Raw genomic sequence first — 17929 nt, forward strand, 5'->3', positions numbered from 1 at the left:
GGGTGCAGTAGCCCTCTCTCTGCCCCTTATTCCACTGTGTTCCATGAGCCTTGGTTTTAGAGATTCAACTGCAGATGTATCACCTAGTACTGGGCATCTCCCAGGTGTATGTTCTCTGTGCCTGACCAGATGTGCAACTCTGCAGTAGTCTCCCTCTGTTGTAAAAAGAAGCTTCTTTGATGAGTGTTGTACTGCATGTTTGTAACTCTAAGGGAGGTCTCTTCTATCTCACTGTGTTCCCTGCCAAGCAGCTCCCAGGTACACATACGCATCAATGTTCAGACACTCTGCGTGTATTTCTCATAGGGTTTCTAGGACATCACTTTTCCCTCTAGGCTTCTTAGCCTCCGAAGATTCACTCATCTCCACTCATTTTTCTCCTATCAAGTCTCCCTCCTCCCTCCCTTCCTAGGCATAGTGTCCCACTATCACCACCCACCTCCCAATACCTCCAGACTCCTGCTAGCTTTCCATTTTTGACTTCCCTATCCCCCAGATGCAGTATAGTCCCTTGCATGACCCCCCCTTTTCTCCTCCCTGCCAATTACTCCCAGTTTTTCCAACTCCTTCAAGTAACATCCATTCCATACAATCCCCCTTTCAGATTGTTTCTTCTCCTTTACCTTGGTGTACCCTTTGCCTTTCCCTGGCTCCTGGTGTTAATCAGAATTTGTATACTCACATTTAAGGGATTGGTGCTACAATCCACATATGAGGGAAAAGATCTCTTGCTGTTTTGCATTTGTGTTACTTCTCTAACTTCATCCATTTATCTGCAAAATTAATAATTTTATCTTTTCTTACTGCTGAGTAGAACTCCATTTAGAAGACATACCACATTTCATTAACCATTCCTCAACTGAGGGACATCTAGGTTGTTTCCATTTCTTAGCTACTGTAAATAGGGCAGCAACAAACATGGATGTAAAGGTATCTCTATACTACAATGAGTCCCTTGGGTATATACCAAGGAGTGATATCACTGGATCATATGGTAGGTTCATATGGTAAGTTCATTTTCTGTTTTTTTGAGGTTCTCCACACTGCTTTTCATAGTGGTTGCATGAGTTTGCATTCCCACCAGCAATAAATGAGTGTTGCTCTTTCTCCACATCCTGTCCAGCAATTGGAGTCTTTTATTCTCTTGATCTTGCCCAATCTGAGTGGGGTAAAATGAAATCTTAAAGTGATTTTGATTTGCATTTCTCTAATTACTAAGGATATTAAGCACTTGTTAACATGCTCCTTACCCATTTTTAATTTCGTCACTTGAGATCTCTCTGTTTAGGTCTATGCCCATCTTTTTATTGGGCTGTTTATTTCTTATTCCTTTTCTTTTTCTTTTTTCTTTTTTTGTGTTCACTGCTGTTGGGAATGCAAACTTCAGTCAGACATTTCGCTAGTGAATATTTTCTCCCATTCTGTTGATTTTCTTCAATTAGTTGGTTGTTTCTTTTACAGTACAGAAGCTTTTTTACTTTAATGAGATCCAACTTGTTAATTTTTTACCTTGATTCCTGACTAACTGGCATCGGATTTGGAAAATACCTTCCTAAAGCTATATATTGTTGGATACTGCCAATGTTTTCTTCAAACAGTTTGAGAATTTCAGTTTCATATTGAGGTCTTTAATCCATTTGGAGTTGACTTGTGTGCAAAATGAAAGACAATAGTCCAGTTTTATTTTTTCTATAGTTGTATATCCAGTTTTGCCAGCACCATTTGCTGAAGATGCTGTCTTTCCTCCAGTGAATATTTTTAGCCCCTTTGTCAAATGCCAGGTGGCTGAAATTGCATGTACTTACATTTAGTTCTCACTTATGTTCCATTGATCTACAGATTTATTTTTGTCCCAGTACCATGCTGTGTTTATGACTATAGCTCTGCAATATAATTTGAGATCTTGTATGGTAATCCCCCAGTGTTTTTCTTTTTGCTCAAGATTGCAAATCTTTTGTGATTCCATATGAATTTCAGAATTATTTTTTTCTGATTTTGTTAAGAATATAATGGGGACTTCGTTTGGGATTGCATTGAATCTGTATATTGCTTTTTTTAGGATATTCATATTTAAAATACTATTCTCCCAGTCTGTAAGCATGGGGCACTCTTCCATCTCTTGCTGTCCTCCTCAATCTCTTTTTTCAAAGATTTTAAATTTCCATTGTACAGATCTGAAATATCCTTGATCTAGTTTATTCCTAAATAATATTTTAGTCTATTTTTAATGGGAGAGTTTCCATAGACTCTCCAGATGTTTGTTATTGGTATGTAGAAAGGCTAATTTTTTTTTTAGATTTATTCTCTAACCTGCCACTTTGTTAATATTTTCTAGTAGTTTTCTGGTAGAATTTTTGTGATCACTTATGTATAATTCCATATCATCTGCAAATATGGGTAACTTGACCTCTACTTTTTCAAGTAGTGCTCTGTCAGTTTTCTTTTGTCTTATTGTTCTAGCAAGAATTTCAAATAGTATATTACAAAGGAGTTGAGATAGCCTTGTGTGGGTACTGATTTTAATGGGAATTCTTCCAGTTTTTCTCCATTTAGAATGATGTTGGCAATGGATTTGTTGTATATAGCCTTAATTATGCTGAGGGATACTGTCCTCTAGATCAGTACCCTCTTGGACTTTTACCTTAAATGCATCTTATATTTTGTCAAAGGCCTTTTCTGCATCTATTGAGATGACCATGTGACTTTTATATTTGAGTTCATTTATAAGATTTAAACATTTATTGACTTACATATATTGAACCATCACTGAATCTCTAGAATACAGCACACTTGATCATGCATGTGGTTTGTAAGCATTTTGTTGAGAATTTTTGTATCTGTATCTTTAAGAACATGCATGTATGGGTTTTTTTGTGGAGGGATGTCTTTACATGGTTTTGATATTACAGTGATGCTGGCTTCATATAGAAGGAGCTTGGCAATTCTCCCTCTGATACTATCTTTTTGAATAATTTAAGTAGAATTGTTTGGATTGTTTAAAGTTTTGATAGACTCCTGCTCTGAATCCATCTGGGTCTGCTCATTTCTTCGTTGGAGGTTTTGCTTTAGTGTTTCAATTTCCTTATTAATTTTTTTGGGGGGGGCTTTTTGAGACGGGGTCTCCCTGGAGCCCCTGCTGGCTGGGAACTCACTTTGTAGACCAGGCTGGCCCTGAACTCAGAGATCTGCCTTTCTCTGCCTCCTCACTTCCACGATTAAAAATGTGCCCTATCATGCCCAGCAATTTCCTTACTTATTATGAGTCTCTTTAAACCATTGATCTCTTCTTGGTTTTGTCTTGGTGATTTCCATAATTTAGATGCATATCTATCACTTTTAGTTTTTCAAATCTAATAAAGTATAGGTATTTAAAGTACTCCCTTAATATGTTCTAGATCTTTTAGGTATCTGTTGGGATCTATCCCTTTTCATCTCTGATTCTGTTGATTTGGATTTGCTCTTTTTTTCTTTAGGTTAACTGGGCTAAAGTTCTGTCTATCTTGTTTATCTTTTCCAATAACCAGTTCTTAGTTTCATTGATTCTTTGTATTGTTTTCATTTTTTTTTATATTTCATTCATTTGTACTCTGACTTTTTCATTTCTTCTCATCTACTAGGTTTTGGTTTGGTTTGTTCTTGCCTTTTCAGACTCTTGAGTTGCAATGCTAAGTCATCTATTTGTGCTCTTTCTGATTTATAATAAAGGCAGTGAGAACTATAAACTTTTCTCTTAGGACCACCTCTAAAGTGTCCCAGAGGCTTCGTTGTGGTTTATTATCCTTTTAATTTAGTTCCAGAAATATTTTTATTTATTTCTTAATTGTGTCATTGACCCATTCATCATTCAGGAGTGTATTGTTTAATCCTCTTGAGTTAGTTTAGCTAATAGAACTTCTTCGGTGTTGATTTTAAGCTGTACTCCACTGTGATTTAATAGAATGCATTGAATTATTTAAATTGTTTTATATTTGTTGAGATATGATTTATTCCCCAGTATTTAGTCAGTTTTAGAGAAACTTTCATGGGCTGCTGAATAGAAAGTATATTCTTTGGTGCTTGGATGGAATTTTTGGTAGGTGCTTGTTAAGTTCATTTGATGTATGTTATCATTTAACTCAGATGTCTCTCCATTTTTGTCCAGTTTTACTGTCAGAGATAGTGGGGTATTGAAGACTCCTATTAATGAGTTGTGGTTAATCTGTACCTAAAATTATTGTAGTACTGTTTTTATGAAATTAAGTGGAAGAATACTTGGTGCATATGTGTTCATGATTGTGATATCTTTTTGGTCAATTGTTCCTTTGATCAGAGTGAAGTCACCCTCTTTACCTCTTCTTATTAGTTTTAGTTTGAAGAAAATTTTATTAGAAATATAAAATTGCAACCTCTGTTTGTTTCTTAGTACCATTTTCTTGGAATAGTTTTTCCATCCTTTCACTTTAAGGTAATGTCTGTCCCTGAAGGTGAGATGGGTATCTTTCAGATAACAAAAATATGGATTTTGTTTCTTAATCCATTTCACTAGCCTGTGTCTTTTGACTGAGTAGTTCAGGCCATTGACATTTAGAGTTATTATTCAAAGATGTGTATTCATTACTATAATTTTAATATCTGTTCTCAATCTTGGTATCATTTGGTGTTGCCATGATTATATCTTCATTTAGGTTCTTTCTGTTGCCTCTTGGGCATAGTCATTCATTTCTTGTCTTTTGTGGAGTCTCTCCCTCTCTTCATGGGTCGTTGGCCACCATCCCACGAGGACAAAGGGAGCAGAAGCGACGAACGGGGTCAGGTTGGACAGTGAGCACTGACAGAAGAAATCCCTTCCAGGGAGGCAGGTTCAATGATACAAACACTCCAGACTCATTGAAACAGCTCTAGTTTCAGTGAAACAGCTCTGTTTATTCAGTGGGGGCTAGGGAAAGTATGTGGAGGCAGTAGCCAATGCTTCAGCTGATAGGTGCTCAAAGTATGCTTTATTTACATGTGGCAGTAGGCTCCTCTCATCCCACTACTGGGCGGGCAATGCCTAATTATCATATAGAAAAAGCATGGGGGTAGTTTTTACTCCAGGTAACTATGCCAAAGGTCATGTTTTAAATGAGGTCAAGCATCCGTGCTTGGCAGCAACTTCCAGGTAAGTCAGGCAGGAAGCTCATGCTGAGAAAGGAGCCAACCTTAACAGCGGGGTTCCACAACAGTCTTTTGTGTTTCTCTGAATATTTCCTGAAGGCTGATTTGTTAGAAATGATTTCTTTCTGGATGTTCATGTAATGGAAGCTTTTTAACTCCCCTCCAACTGCATTAGATAGTTTTACTGGGTAAAATATTCTGGGTTGGCATTTATGGTCATTTGGATCTGGGAATATTTTGGTCCAGGCTCTTTCGGGTTTCATAATTTGCATTGAAAAGACAGCTGTAATTCTGACGGGTTTTCCTTTATTTATAACATTGTTTTTCTCTTGTGGTTTCAGGATTTTCCCTTTGTTCTATACATTTAGTGTTTTTATTATGCTATGCCATGGGAAGGTCCTTTTCTGGTCCTGTCCATTTGGTATTTTATGTCTTTTTGTACTTGTATGGGCATGTCTTTCTTTAATTTTGGGAAATTTTCTTTTATAATCCCCTTGAAATACTGGTCAACACAAATTACCTGAGATTCTTCTTTTTCTTCTATGCCTATAATGTGTAAATATGGTCTTTTCATGATGTCCCACGTTTCCTGCAAATTCCATTCCTTTAGAAGTTTTCATATTCTTTGCTTAAGTGGTCCATTTCTTAAATTTAAACTTCTAATCTTGATATTCTGTTTTTCATTTCCTGTATCCTATTGGTGATTATTTCTCTTGTTGTTTGAAATTGGCCTACTGAGGTTTCCCACTTCTTTCTTCGTGTCACCCTGAATTTTCTTCAATGTTTCTGTCTCTTGTGTGAATTCAGTCAGAAGTTTTGCTTTGTCTACTTTTAGTTCTGAGCTGCTTGTTTGTTATTTAAATTTGTTGAGTTCTTTTATCATATTTATGATTGTTATTTTAAATTATGTGCCCTGGGTCATCTCTAGGGGTTTCTCATTGTACAGTTCTACTATGGGACTGATGGTATTTGGTGAGAACATATTATTTTGGTTCTTTCTATTTTTTTATTGGCGTTTTGGGATGTGGTTTTGTTTTGTTGCTTGTGAGGCTGGTATGAAACTCCAGCCTTCCTTTGTTGAGTTGAACTCTGATTCTTGTGTTATTGATGTACTTTGGTTGCTTTCTGATTTGGTATGAAAAGCTAGTTGGTGTAGTCTTCAGGTTGTCTCATTTTATTTTATAATGTAGGCACAAAATGACTCTAGTCAGGCTACTAAGGGCCTCTCCAGGAAGGTGAAGTGGCCTTAGCTAGCAAGGAGCACATCAGAAGCCTCTGATGGATAGTGCCAGGGTCCAAGGAGAGGAGATTAGAGATGGATGTGCTGGTCCCTACTAGTCAGCAAGGAAGCCTAAACCCTGGGGCAGTGGGAGGGAGTACATTTGGTCACAAAGTTGGGGGGGGATGGACATCAAGTGATCTGGGACATTCAAGTCAGGTGTTCTCAGACAGTCTCCACATGTCTGGGCCCCTACTAGTCAGCAGGGAAGCTTTGCCATGGGGTAGTAAGAGGGACTGAAATCTCTTTTTTTTTTTTTTAACTTTTTGAAATAGGGTCTCCCTGTAGCTCCAGCTGCCTAGGACTCACTCTGTAGAACAGGCTGTCCTTGAGCTCAAATTTAAATAAACCCATTGAGTACATATTCTTTAAAATTATGATGTTTTTATTTTCATTCTTTTTATCACATATATTTATATTATAATCTTATTGTTTTAATTATGTTTATTTTTTAATTTTTGTGTGTTTGAGTGTGTGTGTGTGTGTGTGTGTGTGTGTGTTATGGTTTTCATGTGGAGGTCAAAGGAGAACTTGTAGGAGTCATTTCTTTACTTCCACCATGAAGGTCTCTAGAGATTGAACTCAGTTCATCAAACTTGGCAAAAAGTACATTTATCCACTGACTCATCTAACTCAACACTCATTTGTTTTATTGTAAACTAAAAGAATAACATCTCTTCCATGAAATAATAATTCCAATAGGTTTATGTTACTAAGTTAATGCATATGATTTTGTTTTCATTAATGTCATCCTAGATTACATAGTATTTATGAATTTCTCTTTCACTGTGTCTTTTCAAACCTGAGACATTAAATGTTCGTTCTTTGCCATGTATTTCAAGTTCTTTAGTTTTGGTCACTAAAACTTTGTGGAGCTTTGAATGCATTGCTAATAATTTTATTGCTTCTTTGTACATCTATGAGAGCTAGAGACTTTGGAAAGAGCAATCCTGGGCCTTAATTTACATAAAAGTAATAATCGAGAACATGGCTTAGATGAAATTACTCCAAGATCTGTAACAATATTAAAGGAGGAATTCCAAACAGAAATATTCCATTTATGAAGATAGAATAGATCATCTGTACATTTAAGCAAAAGTTATAGGTATATCTTAAAATTGTATATTCATCTGTTAGAGATGCCATGAGAAAATATTCCAGACTCTGGCACGGGAGAAATGACTCAGCTGTTAAAAACATTGGCTGCATTTACACAGGAATGGGATTTGGTTCCCAGCACCCACATGGTAGCTAACAACCATCTGTATCTCCAGTTCCAGAGGATCTAACACTCTTTTCTGACCTCTGTGGGTATTGCATGGAACAGGTGAACTTATATCCATATAGGTGATACACTCATATTCATAAAATAAAAATAAGAAATAAAATATTGAAATATTTTAGACTAGCATCCCTAAAAAATAAGAATTTTTGTTTTTATGGGCTTGGGGATTGGAATTCCAGGAACTAATTATAAGCGTTGGATTTTAGAAAAGCCTCTCTTTCTGCTTACAGACAGACCTTTGGGGCTGTATCCTTTGATCATATTTTATGCTGATTTTAACTTGACAGGATCTAGAATCACCCTGAAGCCAAATCCGTGGGCAAGTATGTGAAAGATTTTTGAGGTGAGGAGAACTAACCTAACTACCATTATGGAAAAAAATGTAGACAATGAACTGAATACTAGCACTTACTACTCTGCTTTGTGACTGTGGGGACAATGTGACCAGCTGCCTCACAATCCTGCTGCTCTGACTTTCCTGCCATGAAGAACTTTTCTTCCAAACTATGTGCCAAAGTAAACTTTTTTCTTTTTTGCGATGCTTTGGTCAGCAGTTTTGCTCTAGCAATGATGAAAGCAATCAATATGCCTCTATGAAGAAAGAGAAGATTAGAGAGGAGTAACAGAAGGAGATGGAGAAAAAGGGAAGAAAGAAGAGAGAAGATAACTTGGATGATAGAGAGGGAGATGATAGAGAAAAAGAGAGAGAGCAAATGATATATTTAATGTCCCTTTTTTTTTTTAAATCTTTGGCTCTATGAGAAAGCAAGTGAGATATTTAGTGTATTCTGTTTTTATATAATCTTTGACTCTATTACAGCCTTATGACCTTATTGATTCTTCTTCAAAGACTCTTTTTCAGAGCATAGAAACAGTCATCTATTTAAGACATCAACATATCAACTTTATGGGGGCTCAATTCAGTCTATAACAAATGTCAAGATGAAGAAATTACCTAATTATGTTGTGATAGGTTTCCTGCCACTTCTGTGCTGGCAGGCTCTCAAATCCCTGCTTCCTGCCATGAAACACAATAGGCAAAAGTTAGTTCCCAGTTAGCAGCTGAAGAAGCCTTGGCTTCTTTACCCATGTTTTAACTCCTACGTTTGAATGCTTGATTTTCGCCTACATTTCCATTTGTTGTCAACTATTCTTTGCAGAATTGATACTAGTGCAAATACTCAGTAACTATTTTACCAAAATGATGTACTGAACTTTTTTCAAAGGATGTGAATTTATTAGTGAGATCAATTAAGCCAATTTTACTTTGATTCCAACATCTATTAGTAACATTTAAATATTGGGATATTCCTATACAATGACTTCATTAACAGTACAGACTCTATTGTCTGTGGTTGTCTCCTAGATCTTGAGAGTACAATCTTATTGCTGAGGACACAACACACTTTAGACACAAGACTTGGACAAATTGTGGAACTGACCTTGAAATCTCTTCCCCAAGGATTAACTCTGTTATTATCAGAAGATGTGTAAGCTACCAAGAGTAAAAACCAATCAATAGTTCTATCTGGCTGTAAAGGCTTCGAACCACAATGACCAACCCAGCAAGATATCCCAACTATTTTAGAAGTGGCACTTTTGTTTTGGTGGTAAACAATAGCTATCTAATTGTGTGTGTGTGTGTAAAATAATAATAATTAAGAAAGGTTTCAGGTTATTGAGAGAGATTGCCAATAATGTGAGAGAAATTGGTGGGGGAGATGGAGTGGTCGAAATGATATAAATAAAAAGTTCATTTATGAAATACTCAAAAAGTAAAAATAAGCAATTAAGAAAGATTTTTCATTATCTGATATTTTCTGAAAATGGTTATCTTTTCAGAATAATTTTATAACATATTGCCATTAGATTTTTCTTTGTTATTTTTATATCAATTACAATGTTGCATGAATAAAAATCTCTTATTTCATATTACCTGGGTTTAATACACTCTGTTAAATTTTATTCATACAATAGCACCTGTCACTGTATTGCTATTAACATTATTTTTATGTAGTATTGTACCATTGATTATAATTATATTGTACTAAGTATAATTTTCCCTAAGTCTCAAATTTGTAGATTTCAACGCTAAAAAAAAATTATTGTTCCCAGTTTGGTCCTGCTTTTGGGTCCCACACCTTGAATTCCATGCTGTTTAACAAGGGCCTGCCCCATGGGCACTGTGCTTAGGTGAAGAATCAACTCCTGTCTAAATATGACCCCCAAAAGGAAGCTGATCTCTGTAGTTGGATCAAGGGACCATTGGGCTTCTCTATTGGCCTGACTTCCATAATGGTCTGAAAGACAGGGTTATTGTATGTACACTCATGAAGAAGCTGCAACAGGGCTCTGTCGCCAGGATCAACAGGTCCCTGCAGAACTGGCACCAGCTAGAAAACCTGTTCAAATTCAACAAGACCATAGTGAGCTACAGCATAAATCCAGTGGATCTGTTTGAGGCTAACAACCTGTTCAAGAGCAGGAACCTGACATAAGTGTAGGTGTCTCTCCTGTCACTGGCCAGGAAGGCCAAGGGAAAGGGTGTGTGAAGTAGGTTGGACATCAGGCGGGTCAAATATTCAGAGAAATAGCAGAGGAACTTCGATGAGCTCACCATGGAGGCTGGCCAGTGAGTCATCAGGCTACAGATGGGGAACAACAAGTGTGCCAGAGAGCTCTGCCCTATTTTTTCAGAGGGCTAAACTCAGGGTACCAACCAGAGTGGCCAAGTCGTTGATCTGGGGAGACAGATCTATGACTCCACGTACTACTTGTAGGGCCCAGAAGCCAATACTCCCTTGGGGAATGGAAGCCCAGGTGAGACCAGAATTCCAGACCTACTACCAGGAAGAGACTGGGTACTGAGCCCCACGGGTGCCAGCATATCAGTGTGGGAATTTGGGTTTTTCTGGTATTTTCTTTTTTTTTTTTTTTTTTCTTTTTGGTCCGTTTGTTTTTGGAGACTAGACTTCATTGTGGTCTGAGACTAACAGCCTTCCTCAGGCTTCCGCTCCCTGAAATCTGGATCTGGGGTGAGAGGTCTGTGTTCAATATGCCTGGCTTATTTTTCTCTCACCCTGCCTTGCTTCCTTCTTAGGGCTAACCCACAGGGGCCAGGGTAGGTGTCCCTGTAGGAGAGCCTGTGCGTTTCCCAGCAGGCTTTCGGGCAAGTTTTGTTTGAGAGCTGTGAGTCTGGCCCCTTATAGTTGGGTTTTTTTTTCTTTCTTCTCTTTTACATTAATTTTTGGTGTTTGTATCCCCACAAAATTTTGGCGGTGTTTAGGAAAAAAAAAAAAAAATTTTTTTTTTTTTTTACTACCAGGGAAAGAGGTAGAGGGTTGAGAGCTGCAAAACACTCGAGGCCTTAGACTATTCCAGGTATTTTGAGGGTCTGCATTGACTTCCCTAAGAATTTCAGATCTGGGGAAGCTAGGGCTTGCACGTTCTGTCTGTGTTGCAGTCAGCTAAGCTCTTTTTCCCACTTAACTGGCTTGTGTTGGCCTTACCTCAAAAGTGCTGTAGGTGACCTGCCCATGGTTCCCTGTGCCCAGAAAATGTGACAAAGCCTCCTGTAGAACAAAACCAATAGAAAAATCTCCGTTTCATTAAACAAATTTAAAAAAGAGAAAGAAAAGAAAACACATTCCAATTAGTTGTTTTGCTATAGAATCTGTTAATATTTCTTAGTTTTCAGCAGAACATAAAAGGTGATTTTAGCTGTAACATGACTTTTTGGTGATTTGAAAATGCCAAGAAACCACATATTTACTTTTATAATTAAAACAAATAAGATATGGAACCTTTGTATAATATAATATTTTTTTAAAACAGTTTCTCCTTGTAGCCCTAGCTGAATTAGATCTGCCTGCCTCTGTCTCCAAATGGTGGGATAAAAGGCATGTGCCACCACATCCAGCTAGGATGTTGATGTATAGCTAGATTATTGTTAATGGGCAAGCTAACTTGGTAAGATTTGGGAAGATAATTTGGCTGTATAGACTAAGAATTAGCAAACACTATGACCCAACAATTTTACTTCTTTCTTGGAGCATGTCAATAGATATTATACTTAAACAGGCAGGCAGGTAAAGTATGCATGCAGTATTATCTTCAAAAGCACATGTTCAACAATAACTACAATAACTGCCTGGCAAAAAATATGAATAAGTGAGTCAATCTGTTCACCTAGTCTACCTTGTCCAAGACAATAGGTAAACTCACACACACACACACACACACACACACACACACACACACACACACCATGCACAAATGAGAGTTACAAGAATAGTCAAAATGAAGAGAATAAGTGACTGTGAAGTGTTGGTCCCTAAATAGAACATTTCTAACACATCCCTCTCCCCCTAAGGCTGAGGGATCCTTATAGCAGATGGAGGGAAAAAGTGTTAAGATGCAGACAATAGGGAGGAGTGCTAAGAAATGCTGTCTTCTGAAATGATGTGGCAAAAGACCTCATGAACTCACTATAGCTGTATCTGCCTGTAAAACACCTGCACAGTACTGGGCCCATAAACAGTTCCTCATGAATGTGGGAGGGTTTATCATGTCTCACCACTCCATAAGAGATTGTTGGCAGTTAATGGTAACTGAGGGATAGTGTGCCACTTTCTTAAGTGTTATAACAACTGATCAACAGTTGTCCATGGTCCAGGTAATAACTTGCTACCTATGCCCATTCAAGCAACCCTATTTAAACCTCAGTGGGACACACACACAAACATACACACACACACACACACACACACACCACATACACACATACAGAGACAAGTGAAAGAATGAGGGGACTGGGGAAGAAGTGTTTCAATGAGAGGAGGGAGATGAGGCAGTGGAGTAGAAGGTGAGGATTAAATTCATTATGTATGCATATGAAATTTTCAAAGAATAAAAAATAAAATAAAATGAGTTATTTGAAAGTCCTTTTTAATTTTTTTAACTCATGGAAAGAGTATTTTTTATGGTGTAAAATGTGCTATTTAAATTCGTGTATTCATTGTATATTGATAAATCCACTTTAAGTAGGGGACAAGGTATGGAGAATGGCTGTATGGTAGGTACAATGAAGTTAGTTTTACTGTTGTTGTTGTTGAAATACACATTTCTATTTTTGCATTGCCCTAACATTGTGATTCAGGTGTGTCCACTTCACCACAACCATCACTATCTTGTTTTTAATGCTAATTAGAAAACTAGCTATTTTTATATGTTTTATCATAGCACAATTTTCATAATGGCATTTATATAACATCTAAATAAAGGAAGCATTCAAAACACTTTTCATCTGCTAGTTTATTTACATATCTCAGAAAGTCTTTGAGAGAGATATAAATATTTCCAGACGGAAACTGAGATCTGAAAGTATTAACCTAATTATACAGGATCATCTAATTGACTAATAGAGTCAAATTGAGTCTGTATCAAGATAGACACATATACATGTTGGTTATACTAATATGCATTGCTTTAAAAATGCAATATACTACAAACAATATTTGCAGTTTAGTTTTCAATGAAACACTGGTGTTACTATAAGCCTGAAAGACTAGTAAATGAACCAGTAAAGAAGTTCCAGAATGTCACACTCTTGTGATGTATTGAACAAGATCAAGGACATAAAAGTGTGTAAGCCATGTGATTGGTAGATTTAGATGTGTGTTCATTAGACAGAAGACAATAGCTTTGTAATCATGCCATTAGTTCCATTTAAATGGGGTATAAATGTAAAATTACTGTCGCTGCCTGGCAAACTGAGATTCTTAGCAAACTGTGATATATTCTGATGTGTGTTATTTCCTGAGGTCTATTTTTTTCTGTTGCCACCTCCAATATACTTTGTAAAAGATAGTAATACGGAAATAAGCATCAATTATGCATGTGCACAAAAATGCAGGTATATCCATGTGCATGCTCCTGTGTAAACCACAGGACATCTTTAAGTATCACACCTAAGGAGCTGTTCAACTTGTTTTGCTGACTGGTCAGCAAGTTCCATATATCCTTCTGCCTTTACCTCGCCTACTTTGAGAGTACAAGCACATCATACCATGCCTATCTTTTTTATGTGTTTTCTGAGGATCGAGTTAAGGTTCTCATGCTTGTTGAGGAAGCAACTTACCAATTTAGCTATCTCCTGATCCTGAATGAGTGAGAATGTAAATCATAAACTCTGAAACTACAACACCTTAGTATAAATAATGCGGTAAAATAAGAAACTTGATGGAGAATGACCTTTATTTGTAACTGTCATGTAAACAATTTCTACAGTTTCAAAATATTAAAGGATGTATGTTCAAAGAAGACAATTCACTGGAAAGTTAAAGACACTGAAGGAAGAAAGCTATCTTAATATCAAAACATTTTATGATACAAATTTCAAATGAGAGTTGTCACATTTATGAGTTATCCCAAGTATATAGATTTCTGTTTACAAAAGTGTAATTACAAATACCATGAAAAACACCCTTCAAGGATAAATGACTCAACATTACACACACACACACACACACACACACACACACACGGAATTTTAGATTGGCTTACATAGTATGTCCAGGTAATCTAATAAAGGCTATCTCTTCCTGGAGAGGGTGAGAATCCCTCAGTTCCTCAGCACACCAGGGTGGATGTTTCAGCATTCTCAGTCTCATATGGTAGGACAAGAGGATTCTTGGAGAGCTGCTGGTGTTCAGTTCATGTTTCAAGCTTTCAAGAAATTTGCTCTAATATCAAGGAAGGAATCCCTCAGTAACAGGACAGATGAACATGCCAGCTGTATTGAAGGCAAGCAGGCAAAAAGCAATTTCCTTCCTCCTCATCCACTTATCTGGGTTGCCCAGAAGGTGCTAGCCTCATCTAGTGTGGGACTTTCCAGCTCATATAATCTGATCAAGAAAATATATAACAGTAGTGAACAGTAGCTTGCATATTAATCTATTCCAGATCTAGACAGCTTGACAACCAAAATTAGCAATCACAATGTTTATCTTCTCTTAAATTTTGACTTTACTTTTTATGTAATTATGACTATATTAATAATTCTTAAAACATTTGTTAACTACCATTTCAAGTCTCTAAAGATCAAGTAGAAGCTGACTGACTTGTAAGTTTTTAAATCACTGTTGTAGGATTACATTTTACTATCAAACTGTGATAAAAATGAACTAATGTGGATCAAAGTTCCACTTTGCAGGCATAAAAATACATAAGCTTTATATTAAATACTTATCTATTCCAGAACATGTTTTATCCTTATCTGTTGATACAACTCTACTATTCATTGCTTATAAAGATATTTTCTTATGAATAAAGGGGAACCTTTTTCTTTATGCAAGAGTAATTTGTGATACGAGTAACTGAAATTCCAAATGAAACCAGTATTATTATGGTCATAAATTCTGATCTTCAGCCCAAGCTGCGGGTCAGTGATCAAGATGCTCTTATGAGCAAAACTCTTGTTCTTAGTGGAAGATAACAGATTTACTGAAGAAAAGAAAGAATGTATATAAACCCGCAGCAGTGAGACCTCATCACCACCTTTGCGTTCCTCTCTAGTGTCCTTGCTCTTCCTTTACTTCATGTACTCTGAGTTCCATACACTTCCCCTAATGTGCCCTTATGACATGTATCCTACACACTTGCAAAGTTGGACCCTAAAACAGAGTCAAGGAACATTTTCAAACATTCAGTTACAAGATAAATAGTCCAAACAATCATCACTACAGCATGGTGAATGTGGTTAATATCACAGTATAGTGAATTCTTGAAATTGGCTAAGAAAGTAGAACTTAAATGTTCTCACTACACCCACACACAAAATGATTACTCAGAGGGGATAGAAGTGTTAATTAACTTGATTTGTGATAGTCATGTTACATGTTTATGTATTATGTATCAAATCCAATATACATTTTAAATGTATACTCAAACTGTTGATCAGTTTGTATTTTTCAATTATGGCTCAATAAAGTGCATAAAAAGAAGGAAAATAGTCCTGATATCTAAATACTGGGAACAGCTGTATGAATTACTCAGTTGTGAGATATAAATACTGGCAAGAGCTGGGCAGGTTAGTTGTAAAGTCCTTGAGTAGCAAGAGCAAGGCCTTGAGTTCAATCCTTGCAGTGTAATAAATGAAAAATAAGAAAAACAAAAGATAATCACAAATATTGGCTAGACTCTGGTCATCTTACTGTCTGCAGAGTCTACTTCCATTTTCCTAAACCATGGTAGATTTCTCTCTGCTTTACAGCAGAGATGCCAGTGCTTTGTTTAATTGGATAACTTGTTAGTTTGCCAAGCTAAATTTCTAAGTTTTCAACATTTCCTGCCCTTATCTACTCTGTTCACACCATACTTGGTGAGAGCTCCTGCTTTCTCCCAGGCTAACCCTGCAGCAGATGAGCTCTTATGTTGCTGGAAGAGGATACAGTTTTAGTCCTCTGCTTCTGGCCACTCTGGGATGTCGGCATGGTCAAAATGTTTTGTCACAGCAATGAAGAAACAAACTAGACTAGAAATTAGTACCAGAAAGTTGGGTTATTGCTGTGACAGACCTGACCTTGGTGTTTTTGGGAGGATCGTGGAAGCGTTCAGAACTTTGGACAGGAAAGCCATTGAGTGCTTAAAGTTTGTTGCTGTGGAGCTTGGAACAGATATGCTGAAAGAGTTGTGAACAATGGAGGCCTGGATTGTGAAGCTTCAAAGGGAAGCAGAGAGTATTAGAGCTGTTTGTGCGATATTTTGAATTGAGAATCTCTGGGTTCTGGTCAGCTGGGACTGAAGAATTAGCTGTGATTAAGAAGAGACGAGAACCTGAAGTAAAACCCGTGCTTTACTGGGACAATTGATGCTGGTTAGCTAGGGCTGAATATTCAGCTGTGAGTAACAAGAGACCAGCATCACTGTGGTGAAATCTTCTGGGAGGTATTTCCTCAGGGTCAGGACACAGAGGACTGGAGCCTCAACCTTTAGGTGGAAGCAGGACTTGGTAATATGTTAGGGTCTTGTGTATGGTTCCGGTGTTGAAGGGGTCACAGAGAGCAGCAAAGGCTTGTCACTCAGAGTCCAGGAAAGGTCATAGGTGAAAGTGTAGCTTCAGTTGCAGTGAAGACCCCAGAATTGAAGGGGTGAGAGAGAGAATTTGAGGTTTTGTACCCCAAGTGGCAAGAGGAGGCCATTGGTGAATATGTGGCCTCAGTTTCAGTGGAGATCCCAGCTTTTTGGAGATGCCAGGACCATGGGACGACCACCAAGGACAGCAGTAGGTGTGGAATGGAACTGGTCTAGATCTGTGAGATGAGCTGTGTGTGCTGTGCACTGCAGGGTCATAGAAGTGGAGCTGCCAGAACCCTTTGGAGCTCAGAAGATCATGAGTGAATCCCAGGTGTCCAGCCTTGAGCTACTTTGCTGGACTTTGGTTTTGCTTAGGTGTGCCCAATTCTTCCCTTTGAAATAAGACAGTACTTGTTTTGAATTTTACAGAAACCCACCCATAGTTAAGAGTCTATTATGGACTTTTAAGTGTTTGGATATTTTAAGGACTGTGGGGTTGTTAAGGTTGTATTGTTTTATGTTCTGGTATTAATGTTAACATCATATCTTGGAGACAAGAACTGGACAGGTTATGGTTTAATAGTGATGTGTTTGTGTGTCAAATTGACAAGGGGTCAATTACGCTGGATAGCTTCAGTGTCAACTTGACACATCTGGGTTGAGGGAGCCTCAATCAGGGAATTGCCTCCATTGGACTGGCCTGTGGCCATGTCTGAGGGGCATCTTCTTGATGAGCAATGTGGGTCGGCCCAGCCCACTGTGGGTGGTGCCACCCCTGGGCAGGTGGTCCTGTCTTGCATAAGAAAGCAGGCTGAGCAGGAGCCCTGGAATCAAGCCAGTAAGCAGTGTCCCTCCATGGCCTGTGCTCCAGTTCCTGACTCCAGGTTCCTGCCCTGAGTTCCTACCTTGGGCTCCCTGGTGAACTGTGACCTGGAGTTGTGAGACATATAAACCCTTTCCTCCCCAAGTTGTTATTGGTCAGCATATTTTGTCACTGCAATGGAGAAGCAAACTAGGACAGAAATTGGTGGTCATTGAGAGAGAACTGGTGGGTGGAGACAAATTTAGTCTATTTTGTTTGGGGATTAAGTTCACCAATTCACACCCATATCTAATCATTATTTTTCTGAGGCAGGTGTGAACCATCTTCATAAAAA

General features: G+C 37.7%; 1 pseudogene; it reads left to right on the forward strand.

Moving 5' to 3' along the window:
• The first annotated feature begins 9250 nt into the window (after nt 1–9250).
• LOC103745257 lies at nt 9251–10402 on the forward strand (annotated as a pseudogene).
• The last annotated feature ends 7527 nt before the right edge of the window (nt 10403–17929 follow it).

This window comes from Nannospalax galili, unplaced genomic scaffold, assembly GCF_000622305.1.
Source record: "Nannospalax galili isolate Female #2095 unplaced genomic scaffold, S.galili_v1.0 scaffold461, whole genome shotgun sequence".
Classification (NCBI taxonomy): domain Eukaryota; kingdom Metazoa; phylum Chordata; class Mammalia; order Rodentia; family Spalacidae; genus Nannospalax; species Nannospalax galili.